We start from the raw sequence: 26,181 nt of genomic DNA, 5'->3' as shown, positions 1-26,181 counted from the left end.
AGTTTTTCCATAATGTGACAAAGATTCTTAGAAGCGTGAATAGGATCTCAAAGCTGGATTTGAATCAGATCCAATCTATAGTGGACCCTAAAGGGATTAAGAGAGAAATAGCCTCATATTATTCAATTTTCTAAACAATGAAGATAGTTCTCATCTTTTAGAGTAGAGAAACTTCTTGGCCTTGATTCCAAGGATCATTTCAGATGAACAAAATAAGAAGCCTAAAGAGAGATTTTCATTGGAAGAAGTAACACAAGCTCTTAATCAGCTTCCTTCAAGTAAGGCTCCTGGCCCAGATGGTTTCCCTATAGATTTCTTCAAGAAATGCTGGCATATTTTTGGACAAGATTTAGTTGAGGCTCTGGAATTGGCAAGAAGATCGGGCAAACTACTTAAAGATATCAACAATACATTTATATCCCTTATTCCAAAAAAGGAGAAAGCTTCTAAATTAGGGGACTTCGGGCCTATTTCACTCTGCAATACAGTTTACAAAATTCTCTCAAAGATTATGACAAATAGAATGAAACCCCTTATGGCTTGCATTATATCATAAGAATAGATTGGATTTGTCCCTGGCCGTTCAATTCTAGATGGTATCATTGTTGCCCAAGAAGCTATCCACACTCTCCAAAATACGAAGAGACCAGGTTTGATTGTCAAATTAGATATTTCAAAGGCTTATGATAATGTGGATTGGCAATTCTTATGCAAAATTATGCAGGCTTTTGGGTTTGACAAAAACTGGATCAACTGGATATTTGAATGCATTTCTACGCACAATTCTCAATCTTGGTAAATGGGAATCCAGTTGGTTTTTTCTCCTCATCAAGGGGCATTCGGCAGGGAGATCCTATTTCTCCATTTCCTTACATCATCATGGTGGAAGCTCTAGGGAGGGATATCAAATCAAAACAATCTATCAACCTCTTTGAAGGAGTTAAAATAACTACAAATTTTGTAGTCACACATCAACAATTTGTAGATGATCGGGCAAGGCAATGCTATTTCCTTTAGTTATATTGGGAATATTTACTCTGTTTGTTGGATTAATAGGAGTTCCTTTTTTTCGAAGCGGAATGAGGTATGACATATTATCTCAATGGTTTGCTTCATCGACGGCCCCTTTTGATAAGAAACATCCGGAGAATTGGTCCAAATTTTTCATAGACACAATCCCCTCAGTTGGTATAGCATTTCTCGGTATATTGATTGCCTGTATTCTATATAGACCTATTTACTTCTTATCACAGGATGTATATCATAAAACAAATCCTCATATGAAGATTATTATGGACCAATCGATTAATATTATATATAATTGGTCTTTTTATCAAGCTTATATAGACATATATTATGACATAATCTTGATTAAAGGTATACGAGGATTAGCTGAAACAAGTCATTCATTTGATCAATGGGCAATTGATGGAATCCCAAATGGAGTAGGTTTTTTAGGTCTTTTTGTAGGAGAGGGAATGAGATGCTTAGGAGGGGGACGTATATCTTCGTATATATTTTTTTCCTTATTTTGTGTATTAATATCTATATTAATATATTACTATTCATTTTCATTCTATCCATAGAAAACTAGAATATATACATATATATCGTGCTATTTATCAGCATTGATGTCTATAACAGCATCCTTTTTCAATATCGTTCCCTGGATTTATTTTTTCAATAATAAAATATTGTTAATTGATATTCTTTGTGAATGAATATGATTCAGTTATTTCATCAACTGGTTTACATGGAACAAATAGATAGAGAGAAAAATAAAAAAAAATAAAAAAATGAAAGATTATGAAAAAACTTATTGAAATGCTTGCAAAGACAAATAGGTGAGTCATTGATCCGATGAAGGTACGATCGCTGAGATCCATTTTCATACTTTACGACTTTCCATTACTTCATTTACCAAAATAAAATTCCCGAGCGGATCGAATAAGATTTCACATATCTTATCAACTAGCCCATGATTCAAAGGCTGTACAGTCTGCATAAGGTAGAAAGATGAAAGGCCTACTTGATGGAAATCAATTCGAGAGAATTGATAAATGTATTTTAAGAAAACTGCTAGTAAGATCAAGGAAGCAACTCAGCTGAAAAATGCTTCTAGAATCCTTTGCAAAGGCCTCAGGCCAAAATATCAACAAAGAAAAATCAAAAAAATTCTTCTTCTCCACCCCTACCCCCTTAGAGGTTAACATCCAAAGAATTTTGAACCATAAAATAGGAATCCTTCCCTATATTCATGTGGGCAATCCAATAGACAGAGGATTGAGGAACTCAAAACTTTGGGATCCTCGAAAGTTAAAGATGGATCAGAATATTAATTCCTTGAAAGGGAAATGTCTCTCATGGGCTGGTAGGCCGGTAATGCTCCAAGTAGTTATTTTTTCTCTACCCATATACCTTTTATCCTTTTTATCCCTCATTGTTGGAGAAAATTCCTTCATCATTAAAAAGATGAGAAACTTGTTTTGGCAAAACACTAAAGAAAAACATAAAATTGCTCTAATCGCATGGGATAAAATCATCAAACCCAAGTCCATGGGGGGTCTAGGAATCAAAAATCTTCACTTGCAGAACAAATCCTAAGGAGATAAACTAGTTTGGAAGTTCATTAAAGACCATAAAGGAATATGGGTAAGGATGATGGTGACAAAATACCTTATAGATGGGGATCCTCAAAACCTCCTAAGATCTAATTCTCATCCAAAGGGATCTAGGACCTAGAATTTCATTGTTACATGCAAGAATTTAATTGCAAACTCTTTGTCTTGGGATATCCATGATGGATCATCTAGCCTTTTCTGGGAAGGCTCATGGGGAGGATATCCAAGCATTGACAGCTCTCTCAATATTCTAACAGCTAAGCATTGGCTTCAACAGCATTGGGAATCTTGAGTTAGTGATTATTTGGTTTTGGATAGGGCTTCTAACATGCATAGATGGAGTTGGAAGCTATTGGAGGGGCTTCCTATTCCTATTGTTGAAATCAACCAGCTATCAGACCTCATTAGAGAAAGAAATATTAACCCCAGAAGAGGGAAAGATTCTCTTATATGGGTTTGTTCTAAAATAGAACAATATAATTCTAAAGAAGGCTATAGGGTTCTAGCAAACTTTGGGAATCAAGAGGAACAAGATATTCCACTAAAACTCTTTTGGAGCAGCAAGATTATCCCAAAAGAAGGAATCTTTGTATGGTTGGCCTTCAAAAAGAGGATCCTCATAGCAGAAAGATTCACTAAAATAGGCTATGAAGGGCCCTCAAGATGCATTTTGTGCAAAGCTCAAGCAAAAATAGTAGACCATCTCCTTTTAAACTACCCATTTGCCTCAAAATGTTGGTGATGGCTTTGTGCAAAAACTAGGTGGATAACAGCCCTCCCTATTGATATAATCACTCTTTTTCAATGTTGCCACTTCCTTCTAAGGAAAGCACTTTAAGTCAAATTTTGGAAATCTCTCCTTCTTACCTTGTTTGGGAAATCTAGAAAGAAAGGAATCGAAGAATTTTTGATGACAAAGCAAGAAGATTTGAATCAGTTTTATCCTTAATTGAAACATCAATTGTTGAGGCAGTAAATTGCAAACTAGCCTTCTCAATAGATTCTAGCAAAAAAAATTCTACTTGGGATGATAGTATAATAAATAATTGGCAAGGGATCAAGATTCCTCCTTCCTTTGGGATAAAACCTAGTGCAAGAAAGGGTGCTATATGGTCTCCCCCTAAGCAGGGTAGGTTCAAGCTAAACTTTGATGGAGCCTCCAAAGGGAACCTAGGTGCTTTAGGTATAGGATATGTGGTTAGAGATCATATAAGAACAGTAATTGGAAAGATGGCCATGCCACTACCACCGGATACTAACAATATAGAAGAATTCAAAGCTTTGCTCCTAGGCTTACTTGATTTCCACAAACATGGGATAAGAAACCTCATAGTAGAGGGAGAATCGGAGATTGCAATCAATGCAATTAAATCGAGAAGAACCCCAAACTAGTGGCTACAGGCAATTTTGGACAGCATAATTGAGATTTTGAGCAAATTAGAGCAATATGAGGCTAAACATGTCTACAGAGAGGCTAACACAGAAGCAAACTCTCTCAAAAACTGCAGTAGAAGGCCTCTCTTTACATTGGTGGGAGAAGGACAACATTAATCATGGTTAAAGCTACAGAGAGTAAATCAACAGTTCTTAGTAGTGGATTCTTGTTTTCATACGTCAGACTTAAAACTTTTCTGCCAGCTTGGTCTAAATGGCTATCTTTTCAAATTCAAACTTTTCCACCAACTTATAAAGTGAAATTGTCACATCAACTATGATGTCACTTTATTTTGGTCTTTCTAAAAGTGATTTCTCCCACTTCATTTAGAAAAGATAGTATGTGGTCCATCATCATTGCAAGTATGAGGCATGTGTTGTCCATTGGAAAGAGCTCAATTTTTTAGCCTCAAGATTTGGCATAATAAAGATAGATATCCCTTGCCACCTTTGTAGGTGTTGGCTAATAGATTTGTCCTTCTTAAATACCTTTCAAAAATGACTCCCAAATGCCCAAATTGAAAGACAAAAACAAGAACAAATAGTTGAGTCACTAGCAATGGTGAGTGCAAGTGCTCTCTGAATTTTGATATGAAGGTACAACTCCCTTCATTGGATAAAACTGTATATTTTCTGAATATGCTTTTAACCGGAAAGCAATAAAGGCAACTAACATCTACTCATAGCCATGACACAGATGCGAATAGCAAATTTATAATGAAGTGAATGAAGATAAGTAAAACACAGTTTAATTACCCACACCCAAGAAAATACCCTTTTCAATAGGTCAATATACTTTGGACTCTGATCGAGTCTCTCTCATACCTGAAAGAACAAGGGGGATCAGAATACCTAGACAAAGAGCTAACAACACATTTCTTTCCACATACAAATTATTTTTGAAATCAAAGTTTCAGAATTAAATGCATACATAATTTAATGTAACAGAAAAGGCAATGAAAGGTAATCACAAGAGAAACAAAGCTCATTGTAATCAAAATAAATTATTGACAAATCCACAAATCAACAAAATCTTCTTCATTCCATCAATGCAAAAATGTGAACTCACAAACTCAACACTTCTGAAAAATAAAACTATGTCATCCAGAAAACAATGTTGGCCCCTTTTTTACAGCCAAAAGATTAAAAAAAAAAAAAAAGAACCCCTACTCTTTTCTTTCATTACATATATATAGCCTCTAAGACTTTCAGTTATCAATAACTGATTCTTGAAAAGATTATTAATTAATCTTTTCTTTTATCTTTTATCTTCTTTTTTTTGCTTCAAATCTTTTATCTCAGAATTGTTTATAGACCCGTACTCAGAGATTAATAACTTTTGAACGAGATAATATTTTTCCAATCTCTCTGGTGAGGATTTATAAAATTAGGGTTTCTAAAACATATCAAACATTCAATACAATCCAACGATTCAATTAATAGTTATTCTCCCCGCTCTGAGACTGATTTTTTTGTCTCAAAAAATTTGTGGTTATAGGTTGCATTGAAAACTATAAACAACATACATGCCAAAACTTGCACATGGATCACAACTTTGAGCTACCATTTGAAGGAATGAGCACTATTTTATGACAAAAATCTTTTTTTAATAGAGGATTGTAACTCTTTATATTTTTTGTAATACCATGTTGTTGAAACAATTCTTTAAAAATGTTATCAACTGCTATCCTTTGTTATCAACATATGGATTAATAATTAAATTCATCTTTCAAGAAGTTGAATCTTCCTCTGTAACATGAAGGTTGGACTTTGTATGTGTTAGTGTCGCTATCTCAAAATTCATCCAAACACTTTTACTCTCAGCTCGATGATCATTTTTAAAAACATCCACACTTTGAACCTACAAACTTTGAACCTTGAACCTTGAACCTACGAGGTTCAATCAAAAGGTTCAAAAACACAAATTGCACCCACAGTATGCTTCATTGATTGTTTTTCCTTTCCATTTTTCTATACGTTGAACCTACGAATCTTGAACCTTGAACTTTAAACTTAGAACATGCATGTCTTGAACCTTGAACCTGCAAGGCTTGAAACTTGAACCTTGAACCTTGAACCAATAGGGCTTGAACCGTGAACCTTGTGTTAGGTCCCGGAGACAACTAAGAGGGCGGGGGTGAATAAGTTGTCTAATAAATTCAAACCAAAAACTAATTAACCAACTTAATGCTTAATACCGATAAACCAGTTAAGTATGCCGGTAGACAGTGTTAACAGTAAATTGCTATATCGATAAGGATTAATGCATGAAACATAAACATAAAGTCATCCACAACACATGACACCAATATTTGTACATGGAAACCTTGTAAGGGGAAAAACCGCGGTGGGAAACCTTACCCACAATCGGATGATACTACTGTAGATAGTAAGTGTACATAAATGGGGTCTGCACATGCAGAAAGGCCAACAGCCTAGAGCTCACTGCTCAATCATAAAATGGGAGTCACACTGACTACAGTTGGATGGTTAAATCCAATAAGAATGTACTGCACAAAATAGCATCTTCATATGCTGGATTCAGTACCGGTGTAATGTTGATATGCTTCTACAAAAACCTAACTTCACCTTCAAATGATGTCTTTGTGTATATCCCTACTTGATCTCGCATATACCTTCACTCAATTATTTTTCGCATTCCACACTTGATCTTACAAATAAGATCTTACATTTATACCATACCCTAAGACCAATTTTAGTAGGTCAGCTCTACAAGATATTAAAATAAAATCATTTTACAAATAATATAATATCCGATGCAATAACTGATTCAACATGTCGGCTTAATGCATTTACAATAATAATAAATCATCTCCATAGCATGCCATGCTGATCTGGAAAAGATAAACCTGCCGGTGTAACCCTAGATAACCTGGACCTATTTGCCGGTAAAAGAAAATATGCAAATATGAATATACCAATGATTAATTATTCAAAACAAAGTGTCCACACGATGTCTTCGACATTACCAAGTGTCTTCCATATCATTCCAGGTACCAGAACAATATATCCTACCGGTGAACCATATACTAGTAACTATTGCACAATTTACTTGCTTGTCGATGAATGTTGTTGGATCTTCAAAGTAGGTGTTGACATCAATGGCAAAACCATACCAAAATACCAACAATCTCCCCCTTTGGCATTGATGGCAACACAAGATGGAAAAACCATCAAAGTGCCAAAACAGAAATGCCAAATACAAAAACCAACAATCTTCATTTCTCCCCCTAGGAGTAACATGTGTTTAACCACAGATTATTTTTGATACCAATCTCTTCTTAAAAGATAATGTGTTTTTCAAAATCTCTCCCCAAAAAGATAATGTGTTTTTCCATAGATATCTCTCCCCTTTTGACATCAAATGCAAAAGTCACAAAAAGTCAAGTTCATACAAAATACCAACCAATTCAATATACCAACGACTCCCCCTAAGAAGTAGTTTCCTCATCAAATACCGAAATAAAAGATTTGTCTTTTTAATTATGTCGGTTGATGACAATCATCAACTGTCTAAGTCTCTACCAGTGGTGGTATGACTCCAAGCTGATCTCTAAGATATTCAAAAGTCTCCTTAAGCAAAGGTTTTGTGAAAATATCTGCAAGTTGTTCTTTAGTATTCACATAAACCAGTTTTATCTCCTTTTCTTCAATTTTTTCCCTTAGAAAATTCAGTTTGATAGAAACATGTTTTGTTTTAGAATGTAATACCAGATTCTTAGATATATCAATTGTTGCAGTGTTATCACAGTATATAGTAATGGGTTCCTTGCATTTTACCTTTATGTCTTTCAACATTTTCTTAAGCCATAATACCTGTGTACAGTTAGTTGCTGCTGCAACATATTCTAATTCTGTTGTTGATAAAGATGTACAACTCTGTTTCTTACTTAACCAAGAAACTAATCTCTTTCCAAGAAAGAATGCTCCTCCAGTGGTGCTTTTTCTGTCATCTACATCTCCTACACAATTTGCATCTGTGTATGCACATAGATCAAAATTTTCATCTTTAGGATACCATAATCCAAGATTTGTCGTGCCTTGTAAGTACCAAAAAATCCTTTTTACTGCTGATTCATGATTTTCCCTAGGATTACTCTAAAATCTAGAAACAATACATACTGCATTCATAATATCAGGCCTAGTTTGTGTCAAATACAGTAAACCTCCTATCATAGATTTGTATCTAGTTGGATTGACAGGTATAGATTCATCCCTTTGAGATAATTTGTCATTTGTAGTCATAGGTGTGCTTACCGGTTTAGAGTTATCCATCCCAAAAAAAATTAGTAATTTTTTCAAGTACTTGGATTGACTCAAAAATATACCTTTATCAGTCTGAGAAATCTGCAAACCTAAAAAGAATTTTATTTCTCCAATCATAGACATTTCAAATTCTTGTTGCATTTCAAGAGAAAAATCCTTACATAATCCATCTTCTCCTCCAAAGATTATATCATCAACAAATACTTCAATAATCAAGATGTCATCATTAGTTATTTTGTAATATAAATTGCTATCTGCATTTCCTTAAGTAAAACCAATCTTCAAAAGATACTTATCCAACCTTGCATACCAAGCTCTTGGGGCTTGTTTCAATCCATACAGAGCTTTCCTTAACCTGCAAACCATATCATTGTCATCTATCAAAGAAAATCCATCAAGTTGTTCAATATGTACTTCTTCTTCAAGATCTCCATTCAAAAATGCACATTTAATATCCATTTGATAAACTTTGTAGTCCTTGTGAGCTGCAAAAGCCAAGAACAATCTAACTGCCTCAATTCTGGCTACCGGTGCAAAGGTTTCATTGTAATAAACTCCTTCTTTTTGAGAATATCCCTTACATACTAGTCTTGCTTTATTTCTGACAACCTTGCCATCTTCATTAAGTTTATTTCTAAATACCCATTTAGTTCCAATTACATTTTTATCTTTAGGCCGGGGAACTAATGTCCAAGTATTATTTTTCTCAATTTATCCTAATTCTTCTTCCATAGCTTTAATCCAACATTTATCTTCACATGCCTCATTGATAGATGATGGTTCAATTTGAGAAATATGACATACCTCTTCATTTGTCAATCTTCCTTTTGTAATAACTCCTTTACATTTATTTCCAATTATCTGATCTTCAGAATGATTTAATCTTACATACCAAGGTGTCTTAGTTTGTTGTTGTTCTTCAATTATTATGGAATCTTCTGATGATACTAAGGTAACTGGATCTTCATTCTATACTGGTGGATTCAGTATAGGTTCATTTGTCACAATTTCTGTTGCCGGTTCAGAGTCTATATATCTTGAAGTTCCTCTGAGTTGTTCATCAATCTTTACATTTGTACTGTCAACAATTTTCTGCAATCTTCTATTAAAACATCTATATGCCTTTCTCTTAGATGAATAGCCAAGAAATATTCCTTCATCACTTCTAGGATCAAATTTGCCAATATACTCATTTCTTCTAATATAACATTTACTTCCAAAAATTCTAAAATACTTAAGAGTAGGAGTATTACCAAACCATAGTTCATGAGGGGTCTTCTCTCCAATACACATGTGGTAGATTTGCTTCTGATAACATACTTCTAGCTGCATCCAAGATAGTTTTGTTTTCCCTTTCAACAACTCCATTCTGCTGTGATGTCCGAGGTGCTGATAACTGTCTTTTGATTCCATTCACTTCACAGAATGTATTAAAGTCCTTAGATGTGAATTCTCCTCCTTGATCTAATCTTAAACATTTGATTTTCTTACTGGTTTCATTTTCAACCATTGCTTTGAATAGTTTGAACTTTCCAAGTGCTTCTAATTTCTCTCTGAGAAAAGTAACCCAACACATTCTAGAATAATCATCAATAATTAGCATGAAATATCTATCACCTTGTAAGCTTCTAGTTCTAGCTGGACCACATAAATTAGTGTGAATTAGATCAAGAGCATTATTGGATTTTTCTGGAATACTTTTGAAAATAGCTCTAACTTGTTTTCCAAATTGACATTCCTTACAAATTGTATTCTGAGGTTTCACAATTTTAGGTAGATCTCTAACTGCCTTAGAAGTACTGATTTTTACCGTGCAATCAAAGTTTACATGACATAGTCTCTTATGCCATAACCAACTTTCATCTATATGTGCAATTAAGCATGCCTTTTCACTGTTATTCAAATGAAAGATATTGTCTCTAGTCTGATTGCCGGTTGCAATTTCCAAACCAGTTATATTCATGATTTTACATTTTCCATTTTTAAATTGTAACTGAAATCCCTTCTCAACTAATTGACCAACACTTAAAAGATTATGCTTTAATCCTTCAACATAGTAGACATTGTCAGTATTATGCTTACCATCAAGAGATATTGAACCCTTACCTTTGATTGAACAGGCTTTGTCATCTCCAAATCTTACTAAACCTCCATTGTATTCTTGAAAGTTCAAGAATTTACCTTTGTCTCCAGTCATATGATGTGAGCATCCTAAGTCAATGATCCATTTATCCTTTGCTTCAACTTTAGCTGCTAGGGCTTGTTCTACTGGTTGAGCAGTAGGTGTCGGTTGATCTTCTGTTATAGCAACAAAAACCCATTCATTATCTATTGGATCCTCATCAGAATCATCAGTCACACCTTCATCAGTGATGTAACAAGATTTATCTTTGTTCTTTTTAAATCTGTATCTCTGATATTCTGGATTAGGCTTGTATGTTCTTCTAGCTTCTTATCTTAGTCTAGCATGTCTATCAGGGCATCTTGAAGCCATATGACCAATCTTATTGCAGTTAAAACATTTAAAGGGTGCTTTTCCTTCATACTTACTTCCAATTGGACCTTTTGGCATTTTTCTTGCAAATAGTGCTTCAAGTTATTCAAGCTCTTCATTCTCCTTTCTGGATTCTTCAAGTTCTCTTGCATAAAAGGCTCTCCAGTCTGATTTGTCAAATGATGGAGCAGATGATGTTGATGCTTTAAAGGCCAAATCAGTCTTTATAGTAGCAACAGGACCAAATTCCTCAATTTCAAAGGCTAAAAGTTTTCCAATCAATGTATCCCTAGTTACAGATGTATTAGGCATTGTTCTTAACTCATTTATAGTAGTAACCTTCATTTTATATGCCGATGGCAAACCTCTTAAGATTTTTGAAACAATTTCATCCTCACTCAGAGTTCCTCCACAACATTTAATACCCAAAACAATTTCATTTACTCTTTCCATAAAAGCATAAATCCTTTCATCTTCTTCCATTTTCAGATGTTCATACCTGACTCGGAAGCTTTCAAGTTTTGCAATTTTGACTATTGAATCTCCTTCATTCAGTGTTTCCAAGTGATCCCAAATAGATTTAGCAGTAGACCTATCTGATAATCCCATGATTTGTTGATCTGATAATGCGCTCAAAAGTGCTTCTCTTGCTTTGCAATCATTCTCTTCATCTTTAGCTAAGGTAGTTGGAGCAGTCTAACCAGCTACAGCAGCAGTATAACCATTCTTAGTAACTTCCCAGATGTCTTTACCAATGCAATTCAGATGTTTCTCCATTCTGATCTTCCATATCCCATAGTTGGTTTCTTCAACTTTAGGACTATCCTTCCTGAAATAATTAGTAGACATTGGATCTCCTTAATTTGTTAAACTTCTGCAAAAGAGGACTAAGCTCTGATACCAATTGTTAGGTCCCAGAGACAACTGAGAGGGGGGGGGTGAATCATTTGTCTAATAAATTCAAACCAAAAAATAATTAACCAACTTAATGCTTAATACCGGTAAACCAGTTAAGTATGCTAGTAGACAGTGTTAACAGTAAATTGCTATACCAGTAAGGATTAATGCATGAAACATAAACATAAAGTCATCCACAACACATGACACCAATATTTGTACGTGGAAACCCTGTAAGGGGAAAAACAACAGTGGGAAACCTTACCCACAATCAGATGATACTACTGCAGATAGTAAGTGTACATAATTGGGGTCTACACATGCAAAAAGGCCAACAGCCTAGAGCTCACTGCTCAATCACAAAATGGGAGTCACACTGACTACAGTTGGATGGTTAAATCCAATAAGAATGTACTGCACAAAATAGCATCTTCATATGCTGGATTCAATACCGGTGTAATGCTGATATGCTTCTACAAAAACCTAACTTCACCTTCAAATGATGTCTTCGTGTATATCCCTGCTTGATCTTGCATATACCTTCACTCAATTCTTTTCTGCATTCCACACTTGATCTTACAAATAAGATCTTACATTTATACCATACTCTAAGACCAATTTTAGTAGGTCGGCTCTACAAGATATTACAATAAAAACATTTTACAAACAATGTAATATCCGATGCAATAACTGATTGAACATGTCGGCTTAATGCATTAACAATAATAATAAATCATCTCCATAGCGTGCCATGCTGATCTGGAAAAGATAAACCTGTCGGTGTAACCCTAGATAACCTGGACCTATTTGCCGGTAAAAGAAAATATGCAAATATGAATATACCAATGATTAATTCTTCAAAACAAAGTGTCCACATGATGTCTTCAACATTACCAAGTGTCTTCCATATCATTCCAGGTACCGGTGAACAATATATCCTCCCGGTGAACCATATACCAGTAACTATTGCACAGTTTACTTGCTTGCCGGTGAATGTTGCTGGATCTTCAAAGTAGGTGTTGACATCAATGACAAAACCATACCAAAATACCAACACCTTGAACCTATGGGGTTCAATCAAATGGTTCAAAATTATAGACTTTGCCCACAATATGCTTTATTTATCACCTTGTCCTCATATTTGGTTGCACATTGAACCTTTGAACCTTGAACCTTGAACCTTGTCCTCATATCTATTTAATCTCTCTCTCTGCCTCAATTGGCCAAGTCTCTTTCAAACAAATCATGGACCTGAGATTGAAGAGGCTCATCCTAGTTCCTGAGCCGATAGTCATCCTAGTTGTTAAGCTCATTCTTGGTAGTAGGCATATCAACAGAGAAGAATACCCCTGAGACAATACGATCATTTTATCCCAGTTTCTCGCCTCCCTGATGGACCTCAAGCTTGATAAACAGGAAGTCTGGAACCTCACCAGATGACTCTTCCCAAGAGACATCTTGCTTGAATTGCAAGAAGTCCTAAACAAAGCACGACATGACTCTTTCGCTCTGCGTCCGAGTCAGAGAATCCTCTTCAATGTCCCGGGAGAGCTAATTAAATTCTATCCTTTTCTGCTAGACCTGATGGGAAAGGACTTACAAAAGCACAGATCCTTTGCTGCCATGGCTCTCAATTTTCTAAAATGGAGGTTTCTAGGGGATAATCCAGAGGACACGAGAAGGGAAGAAGAATTCCTACACTTTTTCAAACTTACTGGTGTTTTGCCTCCCAAAATAGAAGCAGAGGGTCCCCAAGCAGAGCATAGTAGGCGAGGTGGTGGTCGAGGTTCTGGTCGTGCTTCTAGTTGAGGAAGGGGTCTTCCTCCACAAAGGAGTCTCAAAAGAGGTCATGCCCCAATGCCTTCACCCATGCCTTGAGGAGAGGATTAAACAAATATAGGTTTTTAGTTGGTCTGTTCTTTTTTGAGGCTGCTACAGAGCACATAGTTGGCTCCTTTTGATTTCTCTGTCAATTTTAAGCTTACAAAGAAACTTTAACATAGCATTAGTCTTATAAATTTTAAAAAAGCTTTAATAGATTTTATGAAAAGGATAAATGAATTGTAATCAACACTCAAATCGCACTCTGAGTCCAAAGAATTTTAGGGCTTTAGATGTGGTTTTCTTTATTTGTGCGTACTCATGGACATAGCTTTATTTTTCATAGTTTTTAGGCCCTACTGGGCCATTTTAGAAATTTGTGGTTTCATGGTGTAAATTCTCTTTAAAATCAATATATTATTCTATCTCTTCCTTTTATCAACCAAAAAATAATAATTACATATATACATGCATCAATTAGTACAAAGACCTAAAGATACAAAAGGCCATGACTACATGACACAACCACAATGAAATTATAATCAAACACATTTTATGGGTGCACTTGCATTGTTATCTGTGTTAAGATATACTTGTGGATACAATATCCACACTACATATTATTAGTACATATGATCAATAATTCCAAATTTAACCTTTTTAAGCATCTAGAATAGCAAATGTGTTAATTAGAAGTGTTAGATATAAACTTGAAAGTATGATTGACAATACAACAATGATATCTCAATCAATACTCATGTCCAAATTACAATTTTGGAAATAACCTACTTTATTCAAAGTGTTTTAAAGTAGTATTTTGGGGGAAATGATACTAGTTATAAGTTATATATTCTAAATATTAGTCTATGAAATGATTGGTTCCATGAGAATTTTTGTTATTTCATCTCGCATCTCTTTTTTATGGGAAATTGTAAAACCTTCAACATCCTTGTACATGAAAAATACACCTCACATGCCGGCATTGAAATATAGGTTCCTACAATAATCTGGTATATTGTAAGGCTTAAGAAACTCCTCATTTGACTCTTGTACACAACTCTCAATAATATTCGTGACATAATTTAAAGCATCGTCTCTTGTAGAACCATGGTTGTCTTTCATGTAGCACTCAATGATTGAAGCTATCTCTCCACAAGTTTTCTCATCCTTCAAAATTATTTTTAAAAAATAGTAATGCATAATATCTTTTAATTCAATTTTCTTCAAATTATTATCATAATTTTTATACTTAAGTATTTAACATTTATGTCATTTACCTCAAAATCCTTGATATCATCCACTACTCATGCAATCAATGACACAAGAGCTTGCAACTTTGATGATGGGATATCAAGTTGCTCCAAAATCTCATTAGATAAAGGAGCATTTTTTAGTAGCAATGAATAGATCATTATCATTCTCATACCACCACTTATTTGTCCATTCATTAAATATTCATCAAAACCTGGTGTATGATCAGAAGCTATCCATTCTACTTCTTGCATATAAGATGAGATATAAATCTTCCACTGAAACAATACAAACAAATTTTGATTTAAACAAATTAAATACATATGGAAAATGAAATTTTAAACATTTACAAATCATATACAATAATATTTTTTAAATTTTAATATAAATAATAATATAAAATTTACTTTTCTAAATTTAGCATTTCATATTATGAACATTGGGGAGAGAAAGGGCAATATAAATATAAAAAAAGTAATGAATATCAAATATTCTCTTTGAAGTATAAAAAGAAAAATATTTTGGCCATTTAAAAATGAATGCTAAAATATTGAAGCATTTACTTGAAAAATTTATATATTTACATAAGAAAATGCATAATAAATTCAACTTAATATTAATATTATTTTGAAAAACTAATCTTGGATGTCAATATTATTTTATGAGTATGCAATTTGTTGATCTAGAAATCAATATTGTGTAAATGATAGTTATCAATTTATGTTCTAATGATAAAAAGACAAAAAAAAAATCTAGCATATTTTATATATCTTCTTTAAAATATAAAAATAAATGTTAAATATTTTTTATCAATTTATTTATGATAATAGTAAGCTATTAGAAGTTTACGTTTGACGGTGTAAACAAACCATCTGATTTTATGAAAATTAAAGTACTCAAATTAAAACATGTGATAAGAATATGTAATAGGATAACAATAAATGTAGCTAATAGGATTTAACCAAATTCTTTGACCAAAAAATAACAAATTTGTACTTACACAAGATTGAATGTATTTGTGAACATAGGGACCATGCTTTCTTTTAGCTTCACTTGCAATTTCCTTGTGTATCTCATACACAAATTTGAAAGTAGCTTTCATGTAGTCTGGAAGATTATCAATCATGGAAATATCCCATCTAGAATAGAAATGAATAAACAAAGTTAGAAAATGAATAAGTCATGTTCAACATAATCTAGGTTTATTAACTAATTAAATACCTTATTAATGTCATTGTGAATGGTCTCAATTCATCTATGGTCCCATCTGTGTCATAAATATCATCAAGGAGGGAAAGAGTGGTAAGAAATTTTTCCACACCGATTTTGCTTGTACTAAACTCAAGGTCAAATTGTTGGCAAATTAGAGGAACTGATTATGTGTTGCATTGATGGCAACACCGGCTGTTTTGGTTGTTTACCGATTTCTGGTAGGTTCTGGTAGAGCGATCGGATTATGATATTGATCCGGTATGTTTTGGTTTGGATTTATCATTCATGTTATTCAAATGTGTATCACGATCAGTTGGTTTGGGATTTGATGACTCAAGAGCTATCATTTGTTCTAGTAAGCCTTTTGGTCACTGGTAAGGGTTCTATCGACAAATCTTTGTTGAAGATCTTTTGATGCATGTGATAAGTGGTGTTGACATGGCTTCTAGATGGCTTTCGGGATGTTGGTGGTTATTTTTCTTGTGTTCTTGTTGATCGGTGGTGTTAGATTTGGGTCTGGACCTAATGCTATTGTATTTGGCTAGGCTATGGACCGGTTTATGTAACATGTTGGTGGATGATCCCAATGTGTTTCCGATTGGATCTATTGATTGGATTATGTTGTTTTGGTCTTAGGCCGACTTGGTTGATCATTAGATTGTAGGTTTATGTTATGAATTTATTGTATTATCTTTTAGGTGGTCAACCTAATTGTTTAGGTCCCGGGTTGGTATAAATATGATGTAAGATCTCTTTGTAGATCATGGGCATATGGGTTTTTGGGATAGAGGTTTATCTTTGTGTGAACAAGGTTGTAATCATATGTAGAGGTTTTGGTCAATCATAGGTGATCGAATTGGGTTGGTGAAAGAGGTTTAAGCCCTCTGGTACTGAGCTTAACTGAAACAGTATTCAGGCATAGAAGATGTTATTCTTACAGTTCATTCTTATTTCTGGATTGTAGTCTGGATTTATTTTGTAGTCAGTGAGGTTGATTTTGTGATGAGTAGTGTGCTCTAGGTTGTTGGTCTTCCTGCATGTGCAGGCCCCTCTTTATGTAATCACATACTTACTGTAGAAGTATTATCTGGTTGTGGGTAGGCTTCCCACCATGGTTTTTCCCTTTACCAAGTTTTCCACGTACAAATCTTGGTTTTATCATTTGTGGATGGTTGATAAATGTTCTGTGGAATATATTTGTTCTTAACTATTATATCTGATATTTCAGTATTTAGTTTATGTATTCCGGTTATAAGGTTTTAATGCTTAAAGTTATATAACCCCCCCTCTCTTAGTTGTTCATTGGTTTTCTAATTTGTCTAACAATTGCAATCAGAGCGTGGTCCTCTCTGTAGAAGCTTAACCGCTTGAGGAAGATCCTATGGCATCTAATAGTTCAAGTTCATCAAGTTTATCTGTAGCTGTTTTTTGGAGAGAAATTCCTACGCTTGATGGAACAAATTACAGGGTATGGAAGATTTGGATGGAGACTCATCTCAGATATCTTGTTAAGGAGATTTGGGAGATCACTGAGAAAGGATATATACCTCATAATCCAGTATCTAGAAATCGTCCTATGGTAGGCTTGGATAAGGACATTGAAAATGATTGTAGAGCTAGAGAAGCCCTTTTGTGTGCACTTTCTGATCGGCAAATTATGGGACTAATCAACAAATTAACTACAAAGGCTATATGAGATAAATTGGAGACTCTAAATGAAGGTGACCCTACTGTCAAAATTTCTAAACTTGATGGTTACTGAGTGAGATATGAGAACCTGAAGATGGAAGAAGATGAAAGGATTACTAATTTTATGGACAGAGTTAATGAAATTGTTCTAGGAATTGAGTGTTGTGATGGATCTCTGAGCGAAGATGAAATAGTTTCTAAATTATTGAGAGCTTTGCTACTAGCTTATAAGATGAAGGCTACTGCAACTAATGAGTTGAGAACAATGGCAAACACCTCTATTAATAGAGATACCTTGGTTTGGAAGTTATCTTCTTTTGAGCTTGAGAAATTTGGTTCTTCTGGAGTTGCAAAATCTGAACCTTCTTTTCATGCATCTACATCATCTACCGGCAAGAGTGATTGGAAAGCCTTATATGCTAAGGAACTAGAGGAAATGAAGAAAGAAGATGAAGAGTTCAAGCAACTTGAAGCCATATTTGCTAGAAGATTACCTAAAGGTCCGGTAGGAAGTAACTATGAAGGAAAATCACCTTTTAAATGTTTCGCATGTAATAAGATAGGTCATTTTGCATCTAGATGTCCTGAAGGGAATTCAAGATTTGAGGAAAGATCTAGAAAATCTTTTAGGCCTAACCAATATTATGAGAACAAGCATAAGTACAAGAGGAACAAAGAAAAATCATGCTACTGTGCGGATGAGGAAAGTGTGACTGATTCTGATGATGAACCGACACAAGATTCAGCTAGTGGTTCCACCAATGGAAAGGAATGGGTATTCTTGGCTATCAAGGAAGACAATTTGACACCTGAATTAAAGTCCCTTGTAGCTAAATTTGAAGACAAGGATGAATGGGTAATAGACAGTGGATGTTCACATCATATGATTGGAGATAAAAGGAAATTTCTATCTTTGCAAGAATTTGATGGCGGTCTGGTTAGATTTGGAAATGACAAAGCATGCATGATCAAGGGAAGAGGAACTATATCATTGGATGGTAAGCATGATATTGATAATGTTATTTATGTTGAATTTTTAAGGCATAATCTTTTGAGTGTAGGACAATTGGTGGATAAGGGAGTTCAGTTACAGTTCAAAGATGGAAAATGCAAGACTATCAACGGATCTGGACTGGAGATTCCAACCGATACTCAGACTAAAGGTAACATATTTCATTTGAACTTCGGTGAGAAGACATGTTTGATTGCACAAATTGATGAGAGTTGGCTATGGAATAAGAGGTTGTGTCATGTGAATTTTGATTGTATTGTAAATATTAGTTCTACTAAGGTAGTTAGAGATATACCTAAGATTGTGAAGTCCTATAATCTAGTATGTAAGGAATGTAAAATGGGAAAGCAAGTCAAAACTTCTTTTAAGAGTATGCAAAATAAATCTAATGGTGTTCTTGATCTTATTCATACTAATTTGTGTAGTCCTGCTAGAATCAAGAGTTTTCAGAGTGATAGATATTTTATGCTAATCATTGATGACTATTCTAGAATGAAGTGGGTTACTTTTCTAAGGGAGAAATTTGAAGCATTCGAAATGTTTAAAATCTTTAAACCTAAAGTTGGGACAGAGGGAGGATTGAAGATTAAATGCTTAAGGTGTGATCAGGGTGGAGAATTCACATCTGGTTAATTTAACAGTTATTGTGAAAAGAATGGGATAAGGAGATAGTTATTTGCACCCTAGACACCTCAGCAGAATGGAGTTGTGGAAAGGAAGAGCCGAACTATCTTGGATGTGGCTATAACTATGATGATAGTAGTTAATCTACCTTATATCTAGTGAAGAGAAGTTATGAGCATGACAGTATACACATTTAATAGATTTCATATCAAAGGAGACACTGGTAAGACACCTTATAAGTTATGGTTTCATCATACACCTACAGTTAAGTATTTTAGAATCTTTGCTAGTAAATGCTATATCAAAAGAGATGATTCCATTGGAAAGTTTGATCCTAGATGTGATGAAGGGATATTTCTTGGTTATTCTAATGAAAGCAAAGCATATAGATGTTATAACAAAAGATTAAAGAGAATTGTGGAGAGCACTAATGTCAAGGTGGATGAGCTGAACAGAAGTCAAATCAGAACTTATGAGAGAGAATCAGTAGTGGAAATGATCATAACTAAACCAGTAGAACCTACACCGGAATAGAATGTTGAACCAATTACTCTGGTAGTATCAAAAAATTCAACAATAACTGAAGATCAGAGTAGAGAAACAGAAAATTAGAAGACTCCTAAGTATGTTGGGTTAAATCATTCAGAAGATCAGATCATTGGAGACAAGAATAAAGGAGTGATGACAAGAAGAAGGTTGGCAGTTGATGAGGTATGTTTAATTTCTCAAATTGAACTAGTATCAGTAATTGAAGCATGTAAAGATGAATGTTGGATGAAAGCTATGGAAGAGGAATTGGATCAGATAGAAAAGAATAATACATGGACTTTAGTTCCCCAGCCTAAAAATAAGAATGTTATTGGGACTAAATGGGTTTTTACGAATAAATTGAATGAAGATGGACAAGTTGTGAGGAATAAGGCTAGATTGGTTTGTAAAGGATATTCTCAAAAGGAAGGAATTGATTATAATGAGACTTTTTCTTTGATAGCTAGGATTGAAGCTGTGAGATTATTTCTTTCTTATGTTGCCCATAAGAACTACAAGGTTTATCAAATGGATAATAAGTGTGCATTTATGAATGGAGATCTTGAAGAGGAAGTTTACATTGAGCATCTTGATGGATTTTCACTTATAGATGATAAAAACATGGTTTGCAGGTTAAGGAAAGCTTTATATGGATTGAAACAAGCCCCTAGAGCTTGGTATGCAAGACTGGATAAATATCTTTTGAAGCTTGGTTTCACTAAAGGTAATGCTGATGGTAATTTATATTATAAGATCACTGATGATGACATATTGATTGTTGAAGTCTTTGTTGATGATATCATTTTTGAAGGTGAGGATAGGTTATGTATGGAATTCTCTGATAATATGAAGAATGAATTTGAGATGTCTATGATTGGTGAGATGAAATTTTTCTTAGGTTTGCAGATTACTCAGACTGATAAAGGTATTTTCATCTGTCAAACTAAGTATGCTAGGGAGTTGTTGAAGAAATTTGGTATGGAAAATTCCAAACTGGTTGGTACACCTATGGTTATAAGTAAGAAATTGACTAAGATAGATGCATCAGCACCGGTAAATCCTACATGGTACAAGTATATGATTGGAGGTTTGTTATATCTAACTCAGACAATACTGGATATAATGAATGCAATTTGTATTGTATCAAGATATTAGAGTGATCCTAGAGAGAATCATGAGAGTGTGGTGAAAGTATATCAGGTATTTGCAAGGAACAACTGAATATGGTTTGTGGTATCCTAAAAATGATGATTTTACACTATGTGCATACATAGATGCAGATTGGGCTAGAGATGTTGATGACCGAAAGAGCACATCCGATGGATCTTTCTTTCTTGGAAAGAAACTTGTTTCATGGATCAGCAAGAAGCATTCATGTGCCTCTTTATCTACTACTGAAGCTGAATATGTTTTTGGTTCTACTAATCGTACACAAGTTCTATGGATGAAGCAAATGTTGAAGGATATAAGGATGGACTGTAATGAACCAATAGTTATTCACTGTGATAACTTTGTTGATATTGACATATCAAAGAATCTGGTATTTCATTCTAAGACAAAGCACATATCTATCAAGTATAACTTTTTGAAGGAGAAGGTGGAAGCAAATGAAGTCAGACCGGTTTATGTGAACACTGAAGAGCTTATTACAGATATCTTCACTAAACCTTTTCCTAAGGAATCATTTGAGTACTTTAGAGATAGATTGGGGGTTTTTTCCCCTCCGGTAGAGACCTAAGTGATGTCGATTGGCATCAGTCCAATATGCATTTACAGAGCTACGATTCATTCTAAATTAATGTGTTGGTGCTACTACTCAGGGGGGGTAGTCAATTGTGTGGTTCAGTGGATTTATGATTTTTCTTTGATGTTCATGTCATATTTTTGGCATTGATGTCAAAGGGGGAGAGATATATGTGAAAAATAGAACTTAACATAATATCATTCAAAGGGGAGAGAATAGAGCTTAACAGGGATATCATTCATAGGGGGAGTTTGTTAACTTTATTGTAATATCATCCTATGGGATATTGTTGGTTGTCTTCCTTTGGGGAGACTTGTTTGGCATTTCTTGGCACTTGGATGTTTTTCACATCTAGAGTTGTCATCAATGCCAAAGGGGGAGATTGTTGGCAAATTGGAGGAATTGATTATGTGTTGCATTGATGTTTGGTCATTGATGGCAACACCGGCTATTTTGGTTGTTTACCGATTTTCGATAAAGTGGTTGGATTATGATATTGATTCGGTATGCTTCATTTTGTGGAATTGGTTTGGATCTGTCATTCATGCTATTCAGATGTGTATCACGATCAGTTGGTTTGGGATTTGATAACTCATGATCTATCATTTGTTCTAGTAATCCTTTTGGCCACCGGTAAGGGTTCTATCGACAGAGCTTTGTTGAAGATCTTTTGATGCATGTGATAAGTGGTGTTGGCGCGTCTTCTAGATGGATTTTGGGATGTTGGTGGTTATCTTGTTCATGTTCTTGTTGATCAATGGTGTTGGATTTGAGTCCGGACCTAATGCTATCTTATTTGGCTAAGTTATGGACCGGTTTATGTAATGTGTTGGTGGATGATCCTGATGTGTTTCTAGTTGGATCTATTGATTGGATTATGTTGTTTCGGTCTTAGGCCAACTTGCTTGATCATTGGTTTGTAGGTTTATGTTATGAATTTATTGTATTATCTTGTAGGTGGCCGACCTAATTGTTTAGGTCTCAAGTTGGTATAAATATGATGTAAGATCTCTTTGTAGATCATGGGCATATGGGTTTTTGGGATATAGGTTTATCTGTGTGCAAACAAGGTTGTAATCATATGCAGAGGTTTTGGTCAATCATAGGTGATCGAATTGGGTTGGTGAAAGAGGTTTAAGACCTCTGGTACTGAGCTTAACTAGAACTGTATTCAGGCATAGGAGATGTTATTCTTGTAGTTCATTCTTCTTTCCGGATTGTAGGCTAGATTTATTTTATAGTCAATGAGGCTCCTTTTGCGATGAGCAGTGTGCTCTAGGTTGTTGGCCTTCCTGCATGTGTAGGCCCCTCTTTATGTAATCACATACTTACTACATAAGTATTATCTAACTATAGGTAGGCTTCCCATCGTGGTTTTTTCTTTTACCGGGTTTTCCACGTACAAATCTTGGTGTTATCTCTAGTGGATGGTTGGTAAATGTTTTGTGGATTATATTTGTGCTTAACTATTAAATCTTCTATTCTGATATTTGGTTTATGTACTCGGGTTATAAGGTTTTAATGTTTAAAGTTTTATAATTTGTTAACAACTGATTTACCCCCCCTCTCAGTTGTTCACTGGTTATCTGAGTTGTCTAACACAAATAATGAGCAACCCAAAAAAAATACAATTCAATGTGGCGATGTCGAAAGAAATAAAGTTGAATTACGCTTGAATGTTTCCACCATCTAGCACAAACAAATTGCATATCATTATGATTATAAATACATTTTCTTAGATTGCTATATTCTATTCTTAAAAAAATAATCAATTTTGACATTTGATTTACCTTTATCAACCTCAAAATAATTTACTATTAGACGTTCCTTGTATGATTAAACTTTAGTTATTATGTATTATTAATATAATAAGAACTATAACTAAATAATTAGAATATTTCTATATTTATCTTTCCTAGTGCTCAAGGGAATATTTATTGAGCTAATGTACTCATTTTGACTAATACTCACGTGGATATTAATTTCATTTCAGATTGATGTTGAGTTTGTAAAATATTGAAGTCCAATATTGCTAATTCCAATAGCTTTTGGCTATATGTGTTTGGAATCCTGGGAGAAATTATAGACATGAATGGTTAGCATTAAACTTATTTTCTTTTCTATTAACTCAAAATAACATAGTAGATTGAATGATTGTGTTTATTTCAAGTTTTTGTTTTAAGGGAAGAATAAGTACCAATGATCGTACATAAAATTTAATCTTACTTATAAATGTTATTGACAAATGATCCAATGCAATTTTGTTGTCTAAATATCTGAATAAAGTTCCAATCCTCCCGTCTCAGAACCCTAGTTCTCCAAGGATATTTCAAAGTGTACTCAAACTGAAAAAGACATCATATTATTAAAAATATGATATGTATATATAATTACCACTATTCAGCCAATATGTGGCTAAGCAATTTAAAATATCATTCTTAACTATTTTTAAATATCTTAATTTTAGAACAATGAAAATGGTTGGTCTAGGTTGATGTTCAATTGTTTGATCATTTGATCATTTGTAGTTGTAAAAAATCACAAGGATTTGATAGGAAAGCCCCCCCTCATTCCAATTTTATTTTTTCTTAAATATATAAAAATAACTTGAATGATAATCCCTTCCCTTTCATAGAAAAGTACTTGCCTCCATTAGAAATGGATTTTTACTTTATCATACATAGCCCATATGGAGAAGCAAGAGAGTGAATGAAATCATTAGTCCAGACGTTAGGATGATGATTTCCATTCCGGCGAATGGTGGGCTTGGGCATGCATGAGTGTTTCATACCCCATATGGAGAAGCAAGGGACTGAATGAAATCATCAGTCCAGACGTTAGGATGATGATTTCCATTCCGGTGAATGGTGGGCTTGGGCATGGAAGAATGACACGAAAAATACACTCAGTACTCCATTAGCAAGCATTGATCAAGCACTTGAAATACCTGGCAAGCATTTGTATTTAAGATGCTAATATTTACTAATAAAAGTCATTTTTTAATAAGGGGTTTATGAACTAATCTTAAAAAGTCGACAATCCATTGATAATAGGTTTGGCAGTAGCCTTAGTGTTAACGTTTGTTTCACGTTTTCATTATTTTAAAGAAAGATTTTTAGATTAATTTTATTATTGTTGGTACATATTTTGTCATTTTGGTATAGATTTTAAATGAAGAGTTTAAAGAGCTGTCGACATCAAGTTTGAAGGATTCAAGTTCAAATTTGTTGTTAGTAAAGCACATGTTATCCACTCTGGTTCAACTCAATCAATGGAACATGTAAAGAAATGAATTAAATAAATAAATAATTGTTTAATTTTTGGAATAAAGGGGATAGGGATAAGGATAAGAGTAAATAATTAAAATTGTTAATTTGTCTTAGGTTAGGTCTTAGGAAAATAAGAAATATTAGTTAAATAATAAGATATTATTTAATTAAAATAAATGATGGAGAATTAGACAAAATAGGGGTAAATTGACCAAATGTGAATGGCTAGTTTTAGGTGTTTATATATTGTTCTTCTTTGAAGTGATATTGTGTAGTAGCATCATTTCAAAGATGATTAAAATATAATGCTTCTAGAATAAACTATGATATTCTTCAAGATTAGAATAAACCATGTGATATTCTTGAAAACTACAATAAACTATTGTGAATTCTTAAGTATTAGAATAAACTATGTGATGAAATAGAACTTTCTTTTGAATTGATTTATAGATTAATTTTTAAAATTCAACAATTCATTGGGAATACACCTCATGTTTTTTATTATGGGTTAAACAAGTTTTGAGGGGACCTGAAACCCCTTACAACAAGTTTTCAAGCGAGCACACCTCATGTTATTTGGTTTTGTTTTTCTTTTTTTTTAAGATTTAGATTTTTAGACTTGTTTTAATATGTTTGGAATATCTCTATCATTTTGTTGCAATTTTTATTTGCTTCTTATTAACAAAATTTACAATTTTAATTACTTACGCTCAATAATCTGCAAACAATTTTAAGTATGGTTTGCACATCTCAATTAGAGATTATAATATCAATGCTCTTGGAGGAAAAAAGTTAAAAGAAACTTGTGGTATTAAAAAAAACCTATGTGTTGAACACACCACAACACTGAGGTGGGGGGGGGGGGTTAAATCAATCCAGACCTTAAAACACAATACTTTTAACCAATTAAACTTCAAACCATACTTAACTAATTACTCTAATTATGAAATATGAAAGCACAAAGTACAACCTACACATGAACATAATATTTACATGGAAAACCTTAAACAGGGAAAAACCATGGTGAAAATCACACTCATAATATGAATGGCTAATCATAAAGTTTAAGCACAAGGCCAAGGAGCTCACTACCCCCGAAAGGACTTGTGAGACTAAGGTGCACAACCTTAGGGAAAGATAAAAAAGTTGCACAAACTTCTAAAAGGAACACACCTTCTTCTAATAGGTGCAAAGGATCAAATGTACTAAAATGAATAAAGATCTCATGATCATGAAATTGTCCTTGAACCACTCTATCAAGTCAGCAATGTCATGGCAAAGACATCTGACTTCACACT

The 26,181-nt window shown here is 34.0% G+C and overlaps 1 pseudogene; it reads right to left on the bottom strand.

Moving 5' to 3' along the window:
• Positions 1-14,418: 14,418 nt before the first annotated feature.
• LOC131073418 (sesquiterpene synthase Cad-like) lies at positions 14,419-24,495 on the bottom strand (annotated as a pseudogene).
• Positions 24,496-26,181: the final 1,686 nt, after the last annotated feature.

The sequence above is a fragment of the Cryptomeria japonica genome, chromosome 10 (genome assembly GCF_030272615.1).
Source record: "Cryptomeria japonica chromosome 10, Sugi_1.0, whole genome shotgun sequence".
Lineage (NCBI taxonomy): Eukaryota > Viridiplantae > Streptophyta > Pinopsida > Cupressales > Cupressaceae > Cryptomeria > Cryptomeria japonica.
Note: the sequence above shows the minus strand (reverse complement) of the source record. Positions and strands in the feature narration are given on the sequence as shown.